Source organism: Gekko japonicus, unplaced genomic scaffold (genome assembly GCF_001447785.1).
Source record: "Gekko japonicus isolate JY-2015 unplaced genomic scaffold, Gekko_japonicus_V1.1 scaffold861, whole genome shotgun sequence".
NCBI classification, from domain to species: Eukaryota; Metazoa; Chordata; class Lepidosauria; order Squamata; family Gekkonidae; genus Gekko; species Gekko japonicus.
Window position 1 is genome coordinate 396,330 of NW_015169199.1, and position 20,997 is coordinate 417,326.

At 49.3% G+C, this 20,997-nt stretch overlaps 1 protein-coding gene across 1 annotated transcript in view; it reads left to right on the forward strand.

Moving 5' to 3' along the window:
• KCNMA1 (potassium channel, calcium activated large conductance subfamily M alpha, member 1) overlaps nucleotides 1-20,997 on the forward strand; it is a 427,405-nt gene that overhangs the window by 98,528 nt on the left and 307,880 nt on the right. The gene's annotated exons all lie outside the window — the stretch shown is intronic.

Here is a 20,997-nt window from a genome sequence, read left to right on the forward strand (position 1 = left end):
AGGGTGTGGTTTTGTGTTTTTCTCGTTTCCCCTCCGCTGGCCTATGGCCCCGCGGTGGGGTTGTTTCAAACGGTGCAAGACTTGCGGCCTTAAAATATCCCCCACCGACGGGCACTCACTTTGCCTCGTCTGTCTAGGGGAGTCGCACTGTGTGTCCAAGTGCGGACATTGCCGGAAGTTTTCGAACCAGACGAGAAAAAACAGGGCAGCTCGTCTACACTTGGCCCTGATGGAGAAGGCACTATCTCCACAGTCCTCTTCACCGTTGGACACGTCCGGGCACGCCTCGATGTCCACCTTGGCTGCGGACACTTGTCCTCCCGTTCCGGGATCATCGACGTCGACGGTCGCAATCGATGCTTCGGCACCGAAACGATCGACGCCGATAAAGGACCACCCCGTACCTTCCAAGATCCGGAAGCAGGGGTCATCCGTTGCCGTACCTTCCAAGATCCGGAAGCAGGGCAAAGACTCACAGCAGTCGAAGAAACCTAAAACGGACAAACCCAAAGTCCATAAGGTTTCGGCTAGTCAGGGTCGAGATCCCACGCAAGAACCTCACCCGATCGGTTCGGATCTCGACATCGACCTTACTCAACAGACAAATCAGTCGCAATCTGATATGTCGAGCCATCAATCCTCTCATGCCTCCCCAGAACGTGGAGTCGAGGATCGGCACCGACCAACTTCTCCTCCCCTGACTTGGGATGAGAGGCAATGGCATTATTTGTACGGGAATCGATACCCATACCCTTGGGCACTCCCGATACCACCCCCACCTGAATGGGATCGTCAGTCGGTGTCATCCCGCATTTCGCGCTTTCAAGATCGACCATCGGTATCGAAGCAGTCGATACCGACGCATCCACCAGACCCGGTTGTGCCCCCGATTAACACACCGGCACCGTCTCAACCTGAATTACTCGAATCATCTCCAGAACCATCCAATGTATCCTCCGATTCAGATGGCTTTTCTGAACATATCGAGGATGTAGATGCACAGCCCACCTCGCAAGATGTGGAAGCGGATTTACCTATTTCTCCATCAGAGGATGTTAAGTCTTATGGAGATTTTATTCAACGCATGGCATTAGATCTATCTATGACTCCTACTCTCGTTGCCAGTTTTGTGGATGATAACGTTTTTGACATTATGCACTCTAACACTTCGCCCTCCGTGGCTCTACCAATGACAAAAGTTCTCTTGCAAACTACCAAGGACTTTTGGACTCGTCCAGCCTCCATTAATGTCTCTAATAAGCGTCTGGATCACATGTACAAGGTCCAGGAATCAGGGGCTGAGTTTTTATACACACACCCAAAGCCCAATTCTTTGGTCGTCTCCTCATCCACAAAAGGAAAAGCGAGTCACTCTACTCCCTCAGAAAAAGAAGGGAAAAAGTTGGATTCGGTTGGTAGAAAATTCTACACTGTCGGTGCAATGGGCATTAAAACGGCGAACTATGCCGCCTGCATGGGCCGTTATCAATTCAATTTATGGAAGCGTTTGAATGATTTCCTCCCGCACGTGCCCAAAGAGTGCCAACCTCAGATTAAAAGGATTCAGAATGAAGGGATGGTCTTGGCTAGACACCAAATTAGTGCTGCCAAGCATTCCCTGGAATCCGCTAGTAAGACTCTAGCAACCTCTGTAGCGTTACGCAGACATGCCTGGCTCCGCTCTTCATCATTGCCATATGACACCAGATCCTCGGTGGAAGACCTTCCCTTTGAAGGTTCTGGATTGTTTAGCTCCACCACTGACACGGTTCTGCAGGAAATGGATAAGAGTATCAAGACGTCCAAGAGTTTGGGGATCTCCCCCACGACCAAATACTCGAAATCCAAGCAGTGGCCTAGGCAACCTTGGTCGACCAGGCAACCGTACAACAAATCACCTACGGATCAATGGCAAAGACCTCCCTCCTCTCAGTCACGGTCTTTTCCCCCGAAAAATAAGGGACAATCGTCCGGTGCCTATAAGTCGAAATTCCCTAAGAATCCCAAACAGGGACTTTGACTTCAACCTTACTGCTCAGACTCGCCTTGCACCCTTCCTGCACGCATGGCTCGCCATTTCTACGGACAAATGGGTGCACTCTATAATAAGAGATGGCTATCTCATAGAGTTTTCTCTGACTCCCAGAATCTCCCGTTTCATCAGAACCCCGGCGTCTCCTGCCCTGCTACAGGAGGTACAATCGCTGACACAAAAAAACGCTATAGAGAAAGTCCCGATGGCGGATTGTTGCCGCGGGATTTATTCCAAATATTTCACAGTCCCCAAGAAGGACGGAGGACTTCGTCCAATCATGGACCTCCGTTTTCTCAATCGGTTCATCATTTACAGAAAGTTTCGCATGACCACGTTGCAAAGCATTTTACCACTCCTGTCTCCAGGGACTTGGATGGTCACTTTAGATCTCAAAGACGCTTATTTTCACGTCTCCATCCATCCTCGTCACAGAAAGTTCCTCAGATTCGCAGTCGGGGAGGACCATTACCAATTCAAAGCCCTTCCATTCGGGCTCTCTACCGCCCCCAGGGTTTTTACGAAGGTAATGGTGGTTGTCGTCGCTCATCTTCGCCTTCAGGGCATTCAGATCTTTCCGTATATAGACGACTGGTTGATGGTGGCAGATTCAAGAGAATGTCTCCTTCAGCACATCACCATCACATTGTCGGTCCTATCCTCCCTTGGAATTCTGGTGAATTTACAGAAATCCATGCTGCAACCTGCAACTCGCGTGCAGTTCATAGGAGCTGTCATAGACTCCCTAGCCACTCGGGCGTACCTTCCTCGCCAACGGGCAGATACCATTCGTCTGGAAATTCAACGTTTGTTCCAGTCCAACGTGACATCAGCGGTCCACATTCAGCGGACCTTGGGTCTCATGGCAGCCACCACTTCCGTGATCGAATATGCACGCCTTCGCATGCGCCCGTTGCAGCTGTGGTTTCTAAAGAAATTTCGCCCTTCCATCCATCCTCCGAGCCTTCAACTGGTAGTGCCTCCGCAGGTCCTCGTCTCCCTGCAGTGGTGGCTCGTGGACACCAATCTGTTGGCGGGTGCACCGTTCCAACCGATCGTTCCCGTAATGTCCATCACCACAGATGCCTCCCTGTGGGGTTGGGGTGCTCATACAGACGACACTTGTGTGGGTGCTCCATGGCAACCCCTTTGGAAGAGTCATCATATCAACTATCTGGAACTGCTGGCCGTAAATACACTTCCCGCAGGAGTTGGATCTCCTCCAAGCTCAGGAAGGCCAGGTCCTTCACTACGATCCTCTGAGTCTCAAGTTGACTCTATGGGAAATACGCTTTCAGTGATGGATGACCGTATCAATGAGGTCCTGTTGAATTGTCGTAAACTGTCTACTAGGACGTCTTACGCAAAGAAGTGGGATTTATTCCTACAGTACTTGAGTTCTTCCAATTTACCTCCTCCGCCAGTGGATTTGAGGTCTATTTTTGCGTTTATTTTGTCCAGAATGGACTTGGGACTCAGTTTTTCTTCAGTTAAGGTGTATTTAGCTGCGGTGTCAGCTTTTCATCCATCTATTGATGGGTTTTCAGTTTTCTCGCATCCTCAGACGAAACAGTTTTGTAAAGGTCTTATTCGCCTGTACCCTCCCCGTCGTTCTCCGACTCCGGCCTGGGATTTGGCTTTAGTTTTGCGGTTTTTGATGGGAAAACCCTTCGAACCACTGGCCACTTGCTCTCTAAAGTTGTTATCGCTCAAGACTGCGTTTCTGGTGGCCATTACTTCTGCTCGTCGAGTCAGTGAGTTGTCCGCTTTAAGGTGTGATCCACCATACTTGATTTTTTCCCCTCATGGGGTGTCGTTGTCTTTGGACATCTCCTTCTTACCGAAAGTCGTTTCGGAGTTTCATCTACGTTCAGATATAGTTTTGCCGTCATTTTTCCCGTCTCCTGCCAATGAAGAGGAACGGAAATTGCACTCTCTGGATGTTAAGAGGGCGTTGCTGTTCTATTTGGGCAGGACCAAGTCTTTTCGTCAGTCTCCAGCCTTGTTTGTTGCTCACAGTATGCCCTCCCTAGGGAAGAAGATCTCTTCCCAGACGCTGTCCAGGTGGATTGTGGAAGTAATCAAGCTATGTTACGCTTTGGCTAAGAGACCTCTTCCAGGTCAACTTCGCGCCCACTCTACAAGGGCGGTGGCGGCTTCCACAGCTTTCCTGAGAGGGATGCCATTGGAGGACATCTGCAACGCTGCGACTTGGGCTACTCCGCTCACCTTCGTGAAGCATTATGCCCTTGATGTCCGGTCTACTCGTCGTGTGGCGTTGGGTCGGTCTATCTTGCAGACGGCGCAGGTGTAGGGCCTCGGCCCCTCCTCCAGGTAAGAGTTATTGCTTGCTATTCTCCCAAGGGTGTGATGCACAGAGACCACGAAGAAGATAGACAGGTTGCTTACCTGTAACTGGTGATCTTCGAGTGGTCATCTGTGCATTCACACCACCCGCCCTCCTTCCCCTCTGCTCTCGGCCCTTCATCTTGTTTCTTTGAAGGCTGTTGGGCGGCGGTCAGAAGGAACTGGCGGGATCTGCGTGCCCCTCCTTGGTCATGCGCAGTGGAGCCGGCGCGTGACCTGGGAGAGGCGCGAAAATCCCTTTTGCTAGCTATCGGTACCGAGAAGTTCAGCGCAGGCGCAGAGTATTCCCAAGGGTGTGAATGCACAGATGACCACTCGAAGATCACCAGTTACAGGTAAGCAACCTGTCTTTATTGTCATTCCAGGATCTGGGAAAATCAGTTTTGAATCTCCAAACACCCAGAACACAATCCACATGATAACTTTGCGTGGCTTCTTGTAAAAAAGAAAGGGAAAAAAGGAGGGTGCCACTGGATACCAGCATCAGGTCTGCATCAAACATCTAAGCATAATGCAGGACTTCATATCCTGTCCCCGTCCTCCCTCCCTCTCTCTCTCTGTACACACACAGTTGTTCCTAATAAAATGTATTATGTGGATTTTGTTCTTTGTTTCTGGATTTTTCTTTTGGACCTGCAAGGCTTACAATCTCTTTCAAATCTCCGCCCTGCCCCAGAAGCTGCTGGGTGACCCAGGGTCAGTCACACTCTCTCAGTCTAGCCTTCCTCGCAGGATTGTTGTGATGGCAAAACGGAGGAGAGGAGAATGATGCAAGCGGCTTTTGGATCCCCATTGAGGAGGAAGGTAGAGGTGTAAATGAAGTAAATAAAAATTTGAAAGTTGAACAAGGCAATGGGGAAATACCTTCTCGAGAACGAACTACTATCAGAATTTGTAGGAGTCAGCGCAAAGGGAGGAGGAAGGTCTTGTAGGGCGTATTGGGTGTGCATAAAAGGCCCGGAAGTCGCAACTAGTCTCTGGCAACCCTGGCAAGGGGCTTCCAAGGCAAGCAGAAGTGGCTTGATGTCGCTTTCCTCTGCAAAGTCTTCCCTGGGGATCTCCCCTCCAAGTACTGACCCTGCTTAGCTTCTGGGATCTTCTGTGCCACCTCCCCTCCCTTTGCTTAATCTTAGGCTCAACTGAATAATGACTCTGAAATTACATGTTCTGTACAGACATGCATATGGCCCTAGAGTAGGCATTTCCTGAGAAAGCGATTTGCTTTTAATTTCCCAAGTGACCATGAAAATGTGTTAATTGGCCCATACAATCTGAATTCTAGAAGTTCAGACCGTTTTAGGCAATGAATGTTTGCCTCCGAGACTAAGCTTGCTGCTTTAAATACTGAGTGGCAAACAGTCTGGTATAACTTTAAATACTGAAAAGAGCAATTGTCCAGTAGCACATTGAAGACTGACAAAATTTGTGGCAGAGTAGGAGCTTTCGTGAGTCACTTCCTGAGTCGTGACTGACAAAAGTTCCTTTGTTGTTGTTGTTGTTCAGTCACACAGTCGAGTCCGACTCTTCGCGACCCAATGGACCAGCTCCTGCCAGGCCTTCCGGTCTTCCGCTGTCCTCTGAAGTTTGCTCAATTTCATGTTCGTTGCATCTATGACACTGTCTAACCATCTCATCCTTTGCCGTCCCCGTCTTCTTTGACCTTCAATCTTTCCCAGTGCTCCCTTCTCATTGGGTGGCCAAAGTATTTGAGCTTCAGTTTCATTATCTGGCCTTCCAGTTCCTACCCTGTCACAAATTTTGTTAGTCTTTACGGTGCTACTAGACTCTTGCTCTTTTCTGCTGTTACAAACAGACTAATACGGCTACCCATCTTGAAATACTGAATTCTGCTTTACCAAATTTGTGTGTGTGTGGGGGGGTCTGTTTTAATTTTCCTGAATGTGGTGAGCAGAGTTGTTAAATAGTGGGTTCCAGAAGCTATCGTGATTTCCGCGTAGCTCTTTATTTTAGTAACGTTAAGAACAACAACACACGCAGCGAGCCGCAACTTTATGCAAAAAAACCAGTCCCAAACAAATCCACTAAATACAAATAAACCAATAAGAGCACAGTAGCTAGGAGCCTTCATTTGCATGGCATCACTGACGCTTCTGTTAGCTGACTGGCCTGCTCTGCAAAGGCGGCCAATCTGAATGTAGCTCCTCGGAGCCTCTCTAACAAGGCTTCTTCATTTGAAGCTCTCACTGCACAACACCCCTCCCTCCCTAAGACAGGGTTGCACCTGGTTGCAAACATAGCCCTGCAGGTAGCGGGGTGGAGCCCACACCGGCTGGGAACACCTTCGTTCATTGCTTGGTGCAGACGAGCTACAGTCCGGTGTGGCCAGATGTGGGGCCACTGGTGCCACGGCAGTCTCTGCGTGGGAGACAGGAAGGCTTACCCAAGCACTGCTCATCTCTGACCGTTGAGTCGCGGGGGTCTTCTGGAGACTGCTGCGAGACTGTCCCCTGTGCATCAGGTGCAGTCGTGGGCTCAGGAGTGCTTGCTGTTCGGCTGCTGCTGGCCGCCGGTGCCCTCTCCATCCATCCATGCCAAAGTTGATTCAGGCGATGCTGTAGGTCGCGACCACGAGGGGTGGCCACCTCGTAGGACACCGGCCCTGTTGCCATGGATACCGTTGCTGCCTGCAACCCTGGCCGGGCCCCCGCTGTAGTTCCGGGAGTAGACCATGTCTCCCAGCTGGAATGCTCTCACCTGTCCTGCTGTGTTGGGTCACTGAGGATCCTCTGGAGATAGGTCCAGGTGGAGCCTTTCAGGCTGTATGGGGAACCGCCTATTTATCAGGAGCTCTGCTGGGCTGCGCCCCATTTCAGAGTGGGGTGTGACATGCTGCCATAGCAAGAAAGCAGCCATTTGGGCGTGCCAGTCTCCCTAGGTTATCCGGCGGAGACTGTATTTTATTTAATTTATTTAATTTATTTATCATTCAATTTATATCCCGCTCGAACCCCGAAGGGTCTCTGAGCGGCTTACACACAATCTTTGGTTCCTAACTAAGGCCACAATTATAAGGGGGGTGACTTCCTACCAGCACCCGGCAGCAGGGCTTGTTGTTGTTGGAATCTGGCTTCTTCCGGCGGCCTCGGGTGTCGGCGCTCTACTTCCAATGTCCTGGGGCAGATTTCTTCCGGTTCCACGGCTTCCTCCGGCGGGCTTCTCCAGTGCACGGCCCCGCAACCGCCACAGCTCCGACCATCGTCCCTTTCGGCTCCGTCGCGCTGTGCCGACACGCCGCCGTACCTCCGTGGCTCCTCCTCTGCCGGATTCTGCCACTCACGCCGCACTCGCAGGTGTTGTTCACACCATCCTCTCGACTTGCCCGTTGGTCGAGGGGTGGAACAGTGCAGATGTGATGTGCCGAATTACGTTCTCAGCCAGGAGCCACTGGAACTCCACCAGCATGAACTGTGCCCCGTTGTCTGACACGATGCTGTCAGGAAGCCCTTGCATGGTGAAAATACATCGGAGTGTGCAGATGACAACAGCGGACTACGTGGTGGATACTGGAACAACGTCTAGCCATTTGGAGTAGGAGTCCACCACAGTCAGGAAAGTCTGTCCCTGGAATGGGCCAGTGAAGTTCACATGGAGCCTAGACCATGGCGTGCGCGTTGTTTCTCATGGGTGCACTGGAGCTTGTGGTGGGGTCAGCTGTGATTCTTGGTAGGGCTGGTAGACCCACTCCTCAATGGCTTTGTCCATGCCAGGCCACCAAATGTAGCTGCGGGCAAATTCCTTCATGTGCACGATGTCCGGGTGGTCAACATGGAGTGCCTTGAGCACTTGCTGATGCAGCTTGGGCAGAATGACAACCCGGTTCCCCCAAAGCAGGCAGCCTTTATGCACTGAAAGTTCATGCTGCCAGGAGCTGTAGGGCTGAAACTCCTTGACCACCCCCTCCATACCCAGTTGAGAAAGCAGGCCAGGATGCGGTCCTTAGCCAAGTGTGTGGCAACGTCGGATGTGCAGAGAGGTGTCTATGGGAGGTCCTCAAGCAAGAGGATATGGTGAGCCGGAGATGGGTCAGCAGCTGGATTGGGAAGTGGCTGAGGGCATTGGCATGGCCCAAAGCCTTGCCCAGACGGTGCTGGAGTGTGTAGGATTATGCTGACAGGAAGATGGTTCACCGCAGCATCCGGGGAGACAGGATCTGTGGCGTCTGCCGGTCTGGCACGAAGATCCCCACCAGCAGCTTGTGGTCTGTGGCAATGACAAAGCTCCGGCTGTTCAGGTAGTTGTGGGACTTTTTGACTTCTGCAACGATGGCCAGTGCTTCCTTGTCGATCTGGGCGTAGTTGTGCTCCGCAGACGACAGAGTGCTGGAGAAGTAGGCGATGGGGGCAACCCTCCCATTGGGCATCCTGTCGCTTAGGACGGCTCCAGTTCCGTAGGGGGAAGCGTCGCAGGGGCTTCTTGTCAAAGTGTGTGAGGACACTCTCTGAAGAAAGAGTTCCTTCACAGTGGAGAACACCACAGTTTCTTTCCAGCCCCAAACCCAGGGGACTGACAAGTCCAGGAACCTATGCAGTGGCTCTGCGACTGATGCCTTGTGTGGCAAAAAGGCATGGTAGAAGTTGAGGAGGCCCAAGAAGGACTGCAGCTCTTTCTTGGACTGGGGTGCTGGTGTGCTGCAAATGGCCTGTACCTTGGTGGGAGTTGGGTGGATGCCCTCTGCATATATGAGGAAACCCAGGAACGCGACTCTAGGGACGCCAAACCAGCACTTTTCCTCCTTCACCTTTAGGCCTGCGTTTTGCAGTTGGTGGAGGACAGCCCAGAGACGTTTGGTGAGTTCTGCCTTAGAGCCTCTGGTGATAAGGACTTCATCAAAATATAGAATGACGCCAGGGATTCCACGGAGCAGATCTTCCATCAAGCTCTGGAAGATCCCGGGTGCAACATTGATGCTGAACTGCAAGCGCTTGACCTTGAACACCTTTATGCGTGTGATGATCGTCTGGGCTTCAGCGGTGGAGTCATCTACTGGAAGTTGCTGGTAAGTCTGGGCAAGGTTGAGCTTGGCAAAGACTGTGCTACCATTCAGTGAAACAAGGAGGTGGCTTACGATGGGCACTGGATAGGCGTGTCGCTGCAGCACCTTGTTGACTGTGCAGTTGTAGTCTGCACAGATTCTGACTGTTCCATTTAGCTTGAGTGGGGTGATGATGGGCATTTCCCATTGTGCATGGGGGACCAGCTCCAAGACTCCCTGGGCAATGAGCCGGTCCAGCTCTTCATCTATCTTTGAAGATGAAGGGAACCCAGCGAGCCTTCATGCAGATGGGCGCCACTGCCAGCGTGAGGCTGAAGGAGATGGGTGGACCGGTATACTTCCCCAGAGATCTGTCAAAGACAGCGGGAAACTCTTTGCAGATGGCCATGACATCTATTTGGCTGGTGTGGTGGACACCTGTCACGTGGATGCCCAGCGGCTTGAACCAATCCAGGCTTAGCAAGCTCAGTTGGTGGCCTTGGACTACCACCAATCGCAGGGGACCACTGAAGTCTTTGTAGGTGATCTGGAACCTGCCGATCCCCAAGACAGCCACCCAGTGGCCCTGGAAGTCCTTCAGGATCAAGTTAAATGGCTCGAGGCATCGCCCATTCGACTTAGGACAGATGTGCTGGAATGTGGTCATGGAGATGATGGACAGTGCAGACCCAGTGTTGACTTCCATCTTGAGGGCACGTTCTGGACCTTGACCATCACCTTGATCTTGGCACATGTCAAAGGCTGTCGCATCAGAACGGGAATGCTGCTGGTCTTGGCAGGTGCGGTGGGGCAGAGTGAGAGGGTGTGGCACTCAGCATGGTGGACAGAGGCCTTCCTTGCAACAGGCGGCAACCTGCATTCTGATCGTAGCGATGCATCTCTGGTTGGGGTGGAGCGGCAGGTGTGTGCGATGTGCCCCAATTTCCAACAGTTCCAGCATTGAGCATCCTGGAATCAGCGTTTCACTGGTGGGAGCTGCCACAGCTAGCACTGGGAGCCCCAGAGTACAGTTGCCCCCCCCTCGCGCTTCCAGGTAGCGACTTGGGTGTGCAGCAGTTCCTCCTTGTCTTTGTCTGTGGAGGAGAAGTCTGCGAGGCTTTCCTGGTGAACAGCTTCAGTCTTGTGGGATGGAGGTGGACTTCATGTCTGGCGGACCTCCTTTGTCGACTGCTCTGCTGCTTCAGTGGCGATGTCCTCCTTGTAGGCCATTATAAAGTCTAAGTTGTGCTTTGCGAAGAACCGTCATTGCATTTTCTCGTCTCAGAGTCCGCACACCAACCCATCGCAGAGAGCCTCTTCAAAGTTGTGGAAGTCGCATTAGAGCGATGCCTTTCGGAGGGCAACCACGAAGGTGGAAATCAACTCTCCCGGGGCCTCATCCCTTTTGTAGAAAGTAGGCTTGCAGGCGATTCTGGAGGGATGCGGCGAGAAGTGGTCCTTCAATTTGGCCTTGAGCATGTCGAAGGAAACAGCGGCACGGTCCTGTGGCACCACAAGGACATGGGCAGTCTTGAAGGTGGAGTGCCCACAGAGGCTGAGGAACGTGGCCTTGACAACTTCATGGTCGGTGATCTTGTTGGCAGTGATGTAAAACTAGAACTGGGAAATGTACGTGTCCCAGTCTTCCCTCGTGGCATTGAATGGTTTGAGGTGGCCCTTGGCGGCCATACTGAATGATAGAGTGGTTGGTTGGTGAGGTGATTCAGCCAGATCTCTTCCTAGTTCCCTTGTTTGAATCCCGTCCTCGTCGCCAGTGTTAACTAGTGGGTTCAAGAGGCTATTGTGATTTCAGCGTAGCTGTTTATTTCAGTAACATTAAGAACAAACACAAACACGGCGAGCCGCAACTATATACAAAAACCCCAGTCCCAAACACACCCACAAAATACAGACAAACCAATAAGAACATAGTAGCTAGGAGCCTTCATTTGTTGTAGAGCTAGCTTGGTGCAGTTGTTAAGTGTGCAGACTCTAATCTGGGAGAACCAGAACTGATTCCCCACTCCTCCACTTGCAGCTGCTGGATGACCTTGGGCAAGCTGTAGTTCTGATAAGAGCTGTCCTTGAAAAGGCAGTTTCTGTCAAGAGCCCTCTCAGCCCCACCTACCTCACAGGGTGTCTGTTGTGGGGAGGGGATGGGAAAGGAGTTTGTAAGCCACTCTGAGACTCCAAGTGAAGGGCGGGGTATAAATCCAGTCTCTTCTTCATTTGCATGACATCACTTACACGTCTGTTACCTGATTGGCCGGCTCTGCAAGGGTGGCCAATCTGAATGTAGCTGCTAGGAGCCTCTCTAACAAGGCTCGTTCATTTGAAGCTCTCACTACACAACAAGAGTAATACTGCTTCTGTCTCTCACCTGGCCATACACCCCTTTAAAAAACACTTGACGGGTTGAGGATCCCTGCCCTAGTATCACCCCATCCTAAATTATGTTTTGTGTCACATTTGTTCTCTGGATTTGGGTGTTGTGCCGAGTCTTCATCCACGAGTCTATCGTGGAACTTCTGGCTTACCGAATTCAAGGAACACATTTCTACCTTTATGTTCTTGTTGATGCCAGCTAAACACTCCATCCGTTGGAAAGGAAAAGGGTTTCTAGTCATTGAACAGATTCTGTCGGTCAAGTAGGGAAGTGATTTTTGAAAGAAAAAAAAAGAAGAAAAGCATTTTGTGGCCCCAGAGATTAATGACCCTTTTGGCGTTGTTGTTCAAAAGCGAGACCTTCAGAGCCAAACTGCTAAACTAGTGTGTGCGTGTTCACAACTGATCAAGATGCGTGCTGCAGGAAAGCCCTGTGTTCTCCCCCTAATTTGCTCAATCGAAAAGCTGTATTTAAATAAATCGAAGGCCTTTTTTTAAGAGGCCAGTGTCTCACGGGGCAAGGCAAAGCCAGGTGTATTTGGCTGCAGCGCTAATTTTTAAACTGTTTTATGTCTCTAGAAGAGGAATGCTGGCCTGTAGAGGCTCAGGTGGCAGCTGGGCCGAGTGGAGAACCCGGTCGCCAACCTCCAGGCGGTGGCCGGGGTTTACGATGAAACGGCAGGCAACAGAGATCAGTTCCCCTGGAGAAAACGGCCACGTTGTATGGTGGACTCTGTGACATTAAACTCTGCCCCAAACCCCACCCACCTCAGGCTTCACCCCCCAAAATCTCCAGGTATTTTCCACCCTAGTGGTGAGCAAAGGGGAGGAAACCTCTCCCTCAAAATAATTATACCCCTTTCCAGGGGTCGTTTCATAGAAAAAGAGCTAGGGGAACTCATTAGCATAACTCATTAGCATATGCCACACACCCTGACATCACCGGAAGTGTATCATAAGGCCACACCCCCTGACATCACCGGAAGTGTTTCATAAGGCCACACACCCCGCCCCAACGGTCCCGGCCGCCGCCGCTGGCCTTGCAGCTCCACTGCTGAGCCCCATGAGGGGCCCGCTGGTGGACCTGCAAGGCCAGCGGGGAGTGCAAGGAAGCCCCGCGAAGGCCCTCCCTGGCCCCAGGCAGGCAGGGGTGGGGAGAGGCAGGGAGGAAGCAACTTACCCTCCCTCTTCTCCTGCCTCCTCCTGGCTGAATGAGGGCCGGAAGCGGGGCGGCCGGAAGCGGGGGGCGGGGCTTTGTCATGTGCCCCGCCCCCCGTACCTCACCCGGGGGAACTGCGATCCCCGCGATTCCCCCCAAAATGACCTCTGCCCCTTTCATAAATGAGGGTGTGATACGTGATGGTGTCACTTCTTATAGCGGTTTATTCAATTAATCAATTGTGCAGCGTCTGGATAAAATACTTCCTTTTGGCTGTCACTGTGGGTGAACTCTGGCAGTGAGGTAGAAAAAAAAAGCTCACTCTTCATTTCTCTCATCATTCATGAGTTTATAAGCTTCTGTATTCATACAGTTTTATATATCTATGTAAGACTCCAGCTGTGTGCCTAATTTTGTGATTTTAATTTACGCGCACCCTTCTACCGATACAGGATACACTTCTTACATCTGATGAAGTGGCCAATGGCTGAAGCAAAGCTGAATTTACTAAAGGCCAAAGTAACAACAACAACAACAACAATAATAATAAACAATGGAGGTTCTCTGGCTGGGTGGAGGAGACTCAAGTTTTGGGTGCCACCTCCTGGCTCTCGACCATGCAGCTTTCACACTGGCGCAGACAGTCAGGGGTCTGGGTGTGGTCATGGGTGCCTCCTTGTCAGTGGAGGCCTAGGTCACAAATGTTGCCAGACTGGTGTTCTTCCAGCTACGCCAGGTCAGGTAACTTGCCCCCTACCTGTCTTGTCTCGACCTAGCCATGGTAATCCATGCAATGGTCACCTCTAGGCTTGATTACTGTAATGTCCTCTACGCTGGGCTGCCCTTGAGGCTGATCTGGAGGTTACAGCTTGTCCAGAATGCAGCCACCCAGGTCCTTACTGGGACATCGATAACTACACACATATAACCTGTGCTTTGCCAGGTGCACTGGCGCCAAGTTGAGAACTGGGTCAGGTTCAAGATTTTGGCCTTGACCTTTAAGGCTCTAAATGGTCAGAGACCAACGTACCTATGGGGTCACCTCTCCTGGTATCCCCCCCCCCCCAGAGAGCACTATGCTCAAGTGACCAACATCTATTGGAAGTCCCTAGCCCAGGAACTGTCTGCCTGTTAACATCAGGGTCCTGCGGGATCTGTTACAATTCTGCAGGCCTTGCAAGGCTGAGATGTTCCACCAAGCATACAGCTGAGGACAACAATGGTTTTAAACATTTTAATAGTTCTTAATAACCATCTGATTCACCCCTCTCCCCCATTGCTAATGTAAACTGGGGAGAGGAATTGTGTGACGGCACCATATGGTTATTGGGTTTTGGAATTGCATTTTAAATTATTCAATAGATGTAATGTGTTTTGTATGACTTTGTTGTGAACCACCCTGAGCCCTCTTGTGGGGAGGGCAGTATACAAATCTAATCTAATAAAACAACAACAACAACAACCCATTGCTTCAAAAGTGTTTAATATGTAATCAAATCACTTCTAATGATTTGGGAGCAGAGGTTGCTCTTAACTTCTAGTTTAAGACTTTGTATCTAAAGACTGAAGGTCAAAGAAGATGAGGACGGCAAAGGATGAGATGGTTAGACAGTGTCATAGATGCAACAAACATGAAATCGAGCCAACTTCAGAGGACGGCAGAAAACAGGAGGGCCTGGCGTGAACTGGTCCATGCGGTCGCGAAGAGTCGGACTCGACTGTGCGACTGAACAACAACAAAAATCTACTTTAACTAAAGCAAGATGGATTTGAAAACCACAAACACAAATTATAGTCACACGTTTAATTTAGAATATTGTTTGCTTTGATATAAACTAGAACTAAGGCATTTACCATTCCACATTTGTAACCATTAAATATTAATAGAGATCACAATACACATGAAGTATGTGTGGGGGGGGGGAGTGGACATCCTTTCACTGCTTTCATAGATTCTTGGGAAATACTAGCTTGATGAAATATGAACTGAGGTTTTTGATATTACTGTTAAGTAAGTTTTAACTTCCCACCCAGGTAGGGATCACGAGACTGCACTTTTTTTGGAGGGGTGGCAAACAGAAGAATTAGAAGGGCAGGGGAGAGGACCAGGTTAGTCGATGAGCTTAACAGTGTCTTATGTTTGCCTCAGCCTCACTGTAGTTTGCAGTGATTGTAGCATCATAGTTTGCAGCTTTTTTAAAAAAAATTGCCACTAAAAATAGTGGCAAACTAAGTCAGAGCTGTGATTTACTCCGATCAAACCTCCGTGTGCCCCTAGTGGCTGCAGTGCAGAACTGCACTAATAGTAAAATAAACTGAAATAATGTTTGCTGAATTGAGTGTGATTCCAGTTTCACAGGCCCTCAAGCTGACCCTGGATTTTGCACCCCCAGTCCACCTCGCTTGGTGACCCTGACCTGCATTTGGCTGATTGCAGCAACAACACTTAATTCAGTTCAACCATGGCTTCACATTATGTCTGAAATGAGCTGGAGCCAATTAGATGTTACCCAGCACTTGGATTTTTCTCCTTGAGCATCAAAATGTCCACTTACTTGAGAACTCTGTCCAACAAAATAGCAGTGATGTGTCATAGCAGGGATAGTACTGTGAGGTTTCAGCTAACTGTGGGTGCATAAAACACTTCTAATTACTCATTCCCCTAGATTATATACTAGCCCGCAACTGCTGTATTGATTATAGGAGCATCTCTTTGTTTTACATTTACCATTTATCAATCACTACTTCTGCTGTCCTTACAGTTTCTGATTAAATTAAGCATTTATTACAACCTGCCCAGTCAGCATTATTCATAACTGTTAGTTGGAATGCCGCCGAGTTTGTTAAAAGTGAGACGGTGGAGTTCTAATAATCTCCGAGGAAGACAAGAAGAAGAAAATACAGACACACTGTACATGAGTCTACTTGTTGGGACAGTGTGAATTCCTTCATAATTTTATAAATGCATGAAGGACTAATTATTTCAAATGCATCAAATGAAGCTAGTGGGAAGGAGGAGGGACTGAGACAGGCATCAAGGTGCAGATCCTGCCGGCAGAAGTCCATTTGTTAGATAAGGGTCCTCAACGTTTTTGATCCCATGGGCACTTTTGGAATCCTGACATGATTTGGTGGGTGCAGCTCCAAAATGGCCACCACAACATGGCTGCTGCAGGAGGTGAAGCCAGCCACAAAATGGTTGCCACAGCTTAACTTCAGAAACACAGTGTAGATCCTCGTACTGTGGTGGCAGCTGCTGCCAAAGCGCAACATTTTTTTAAAAAAAATCTGCACAGCCAATGAGAAGCTTTTGCTGGGCAAAAGTCCTCCTTGGCCCCACCCACTTCCTGAAAACACTTGATGGACACCAGAAAGGTGTTTCCAAAACAGCATGGTGGGAACAGCAACAAAACGGCTGCTGCTTTTTACCTTCAGTCGCACAGTGCTGATCCGTGTGCTGTGGGGGCAGCCGCTGCCAAAGCAGTGTTTTTAAAAATCTGCACAGCCGATCAATTCTCCAGTGGCCAATCACACCCATTTTCTAAAAAAACACTTCACAGGTGCCGAGAAAGGTGTCAGTGGTTGCCCTGGCATCCGTGGAGGCCACGTTGGGGACCCCTGGTCTAATACCACGGACACAACAGCTTCATGCCCTCCACATCTATTAGACACAAACCTATCATATAGATAGAAGATCGACCAACTTTCATTCTCGTCGTTCACAAAGACTGCTCTGTCCGTTCGCCAGCCCCATTCATGAATTATGAGGGTGTGTAAGGAGGTTTCCACAGTTCTGTTGGCTGTCTGTAGAATCAGAGGATAGACAGAAACTATATCGTTGCTCGCAACCAACGCTCCCTCTGAACTGCGAAGTCTCGTGAGCAAAAAAATTCCACTTTGCGAGCCACTGGCATTGAAGTTGTGAGCGAGCGATTTGGCTACTGCATAAATTGGTTTGCCCTGGAGCCTTCCTTCCTGAACTAAGACAAAAAATGTGTGAGCCAGAGGCTAAAAAAACTTTGAGCTAGTTCACACTAACTCTGCTTCGAGGGAACACTGCTCGCAACCTCTGGAAACAAATGGCTTTTTCTCAAGAAAAACGAAGAGCGGATGACATTGCCTTGATAGAGGAGGCTTGCAATAGATAAGCCTTGTTACTAGTCAAGCCGTGGGGTGTTCCCGCTGCTGTGTTAGATGCAAAAGGTCCTCTTTTAGTTTACTTTTTAAAAAACATGTGGGAGCACTCAAATTTGTGCCACACACCCCCTCTGAAATGCACAGACCAGCAAGAGCGACACCCCACAAGCTTTTGGGAGTGCAGTTCCAGCTCTTGAAAGGAGCTTTGTGTTGGAGAGAGACGTGCAGAAAGCAAATGCCGGCATGCCGCAGGGTTCCACTTCCCCTCCGGCTTCTGTGAGGTCAACCGGGAAGACATTTGCACTTCACTCCTTGTCAATCCCATAGGCTTTGAAGGACCATGGCAGATCTCCCCATGGGTGAGACAGGCCAGTCCTTGCTTGGGGAGAACAGAACGTATGAGGCGCTTGCATTCCAGTGTTTTCAGTAAAACTACTTCGGTGTTTCCCCTTTGGCCTCGGCCTTGGGAGCATGCACCGTTTGGTCCTAGAGACACATTTGATCAACTGCTGGTTTGTATACAAAAAATAGCTCTAATTACATGTATTTAGTAGGGATGTGCATTTTGTTCGTCCAAACCGAATGAACCCCCGAAAATGGCACATTCGGACCCCTTTCGGGCTGCTGCAGGCCACTTCAGATCCTCTGATTTGAATCGGCTTGCCGCCGAATTTATTCGGCCCCATTATATCCTATGGGCCATTGAAGTAAATGGTGAAAATATAGGGTATATTCTGGGGGCTGGAGGGGAGGGGGTTTGAGGGAGAAACTTCAAACTTATAGGGTAGCTGCTGGAGCATCTCCCCAAGATACCAACCGAGTTTGAAGAACATTGGACCAGGGGGTCCAATTCTACGGCCCCCCAAACAGGTTGTCCCTATCCCCTCCATTGTTCTCTATGGTGGGAAAAAGTAACTTGTAAAAAAAGTAACTACCCTGCGAGTTTGGAGTCCCTCCCTCAAGCTCCCTCCCCTCCAGCCCCCAGAATATATCCTATGTTTTCTCCATTGACTTCAATGGCCCATAGGATATAATGGGGATGAAATTGACAGCTCCTACTGACGAAACTGACATGCGGGAGTCTTACTGCCAGCTGAAATTGATTCTGCCCGATTCGGCTGAATACAAATGGGCCGAATTTTTTTTTCTTTTTGCACACTCCTAGTATTTAGGTACAGGTACAAAAAAAAAAGCTCTTGAGCTGATACTTGAATCTTTATTCTTAAGTTATAAGACAGACAAAATTTGCCCATATCAATGAAGGGTAACAATCACAATATTACTGTCAATAGCCAAAACGACTGTAGCCCATTGCTGAAAAAGTTCGATCGCTCCTCCGCTCTCTTTGTGGCATAGGAAATTACGGGAACATTACGTAATGGCAAAGATAACTGAAGAGTTGAATTTTAAATCTCTAGAGAAGTATAAATCAGATTTTGAGTCTTATCTGGTACCCTATATTGAACTATCTAGAGCAACATGGTGATTTTTTTTTAAATGCTGGATCTATATAGATTAGTTTCAATTTTTATTTTTAAAGTATAATAGAAATAATATAAGCATATGAAAATAGATAATACTTCTTGATAGTTTCTTTTAATCTGTTGTACATAATTTTAACTGTTTGTAATTATTTGTGCAATATTTTTTTTTAAAAAAAACCCCTGCTGGTTTGTAGACTTTCCAGTCGTACGCCTTCCACTCTTTTTTCTTAGTTTCCCCAATTGACTAAAGTTTTGGGTTACCAACCTCCAGGTGGGGCCTGGAGATCTCCTGGAATACAACTCATCTCCAGGACGCAGAGATCAGTTTCCCCTGGAGGAAATGGCAGGGTTGTGAGGGTGGTTTTTTTTTGGGGGGGGGGGTGGATTCTGTGGCATGATGCGGTCCCTTCCCACCCCCAATCTCACACTCCCTTTTCTCCACCCCCAAGTCTCCAGCTGACGACACTGCTAAAGGTGACCGTCTGCACTCAGCACCATTTGATCTGTGTTGTTAGACATCTGACAGAAGATGTTTATAAAAGGCCTGGAGTTGCTAAGTCCCACCCTGGTAGGGTTGCCAGATCCAGGTTGAGAAATTCTTGGAGATTTGGGGGTGGAGCCTGGGGAGGACAGGGACCTCAGTGGGTCTAATGTCACAGAGTCCACCCTCCAAACCATCCATTTTCTCTAGGGGAATGGATCTATGTAGCTTGCATATAATGGTGTATAATGGTGGCATTTAACAATGTGACACAGGATCAAATTTGGGTCTTTCAGAAAACACATCAAACATGGCTTTGCGCAGTCCTTCGCGAAGTCACTCCAACCCAAGCCCGTTCATTCAGTGGGCTCAGCTAGAGGATCGACTGTGCACAGGATTGCACTCTTAGAAGTCCACCATTCTTCAAGGGGATGTTTTCACACCACGGCGAAGGCCTCCCAGGCCCAAATGCACGTGTTCTGATCCTGTTGGCGCTGTGATGTTTACAAGTCCATGGGAGTCTGGCTGCATGCTCAGCACATTGGTCATCTCATTTCCTTTGCTGCCTTTAATTAGATTACTGGCGTTTTTAATGTGCAGAAATCTTGCCTGTTCAGCAGTGTTGCCTGACCTCTGCAGCTATGCTAACTGATATGATGCCTGGCACTCTGTACCGGTAAAGTCGAGGGATTTTGTTTGTTTGTTTCTGTTTCTTTGAGCATCCCCCCCCCCCCAAGTAATTTTGGAGCCTGGTATCTTTCCTGCTGGTTATGCTGATGGATTTGAGCATTTGGTCTGAATATTAGCTTATGCTACTTAACCTGGGTGGGTGGGTGGAAGGGTGGCCTGTAATGTCTCCAATCAGTCACAAAATAGGCTTTCTTCAGTGGATTATGGGCTCAATATCTTGTACCTCTGCCACGATACCAGTTTGTATAGCCAGTGCTACTGGGTTGCATTACTCTGTGAGTAAAAATAAAAAATGGAATGGCTGCCTGAGCGTCTGGAGGGGAAATGGATGCAACAGTTGCATGCGGACATTAACCCTTACAGCACTGCTTCTAATCCTGCCAGTTTCAAGGCTCACGTGCCCGGGCGTCTTGCCAAATACGAACCTCGTGTTTGGTAAGCAAGAGAACCATACCAAACCACCCCTCCCACAGTTGCTGATGTAGAAGGCCCTCAAAAGCAAGGACTTCTTAACCAGAAAGGGGAGAAAAAGAATAAAAGGGCACTAATTTGGTAACTTTGCAATTATTTGTTATTTTGCATTATTTGTTAAAAAACAAAACAAAACAAAACACTTTTTTTTTGGTTCAAATTCTATAAAGAACAGTATCTTGAGATCAAGTTGCACGTGTGAGACCTTGGGCTGCCAGTTGAGAATGGGGGGGATGGGACCCCCTGGCAGGCTTCCACTTGAGTTGGTTGCCAACCTTTAGGTGGGGCCTGGAGTTCTCCTGGAATTACAGCTGAGCTCCAGATGTTTGAGATGAGTTCCTCTGGAGAAAACAGGCGCTTTGGAGGGTGGGCTCTGTGGCATTATATCCCATTGGGGTTGCATCTCTCCACACACCCCACCCTTTCTAGGCTCCCCCCCAAAAAAATCTCCGGGTGTTTCTCAACCCAGGATTGGCAATCCTAGGGCCGGGGCAAGTAGCCAGTGAAGCTTTCTCCACCCGGTTTCATCAAGCAGCAGCGGAACAGGGCCGGTAGCTGCTCGGAAAATCTGGCATCCCTCAGTGGAACATGCTGCAAAATGGCCCTGGATTCCTGAAGCCAGTTCTGTAAGGGTTAACAGTGTGTGTGTGGGGGGGTGGGGTTCAGGAGCCCTGGGAGTTTCTCCTGCTTGGCCTCCCCCAGAGGTGCCTGCATGGTTCCTTCCCAGCTGTTAACTGAAGAGACGAAAAGTACAGAATGGGCCGACCACCCAAGTCCCTTCCAATAAATGCCTGCCTG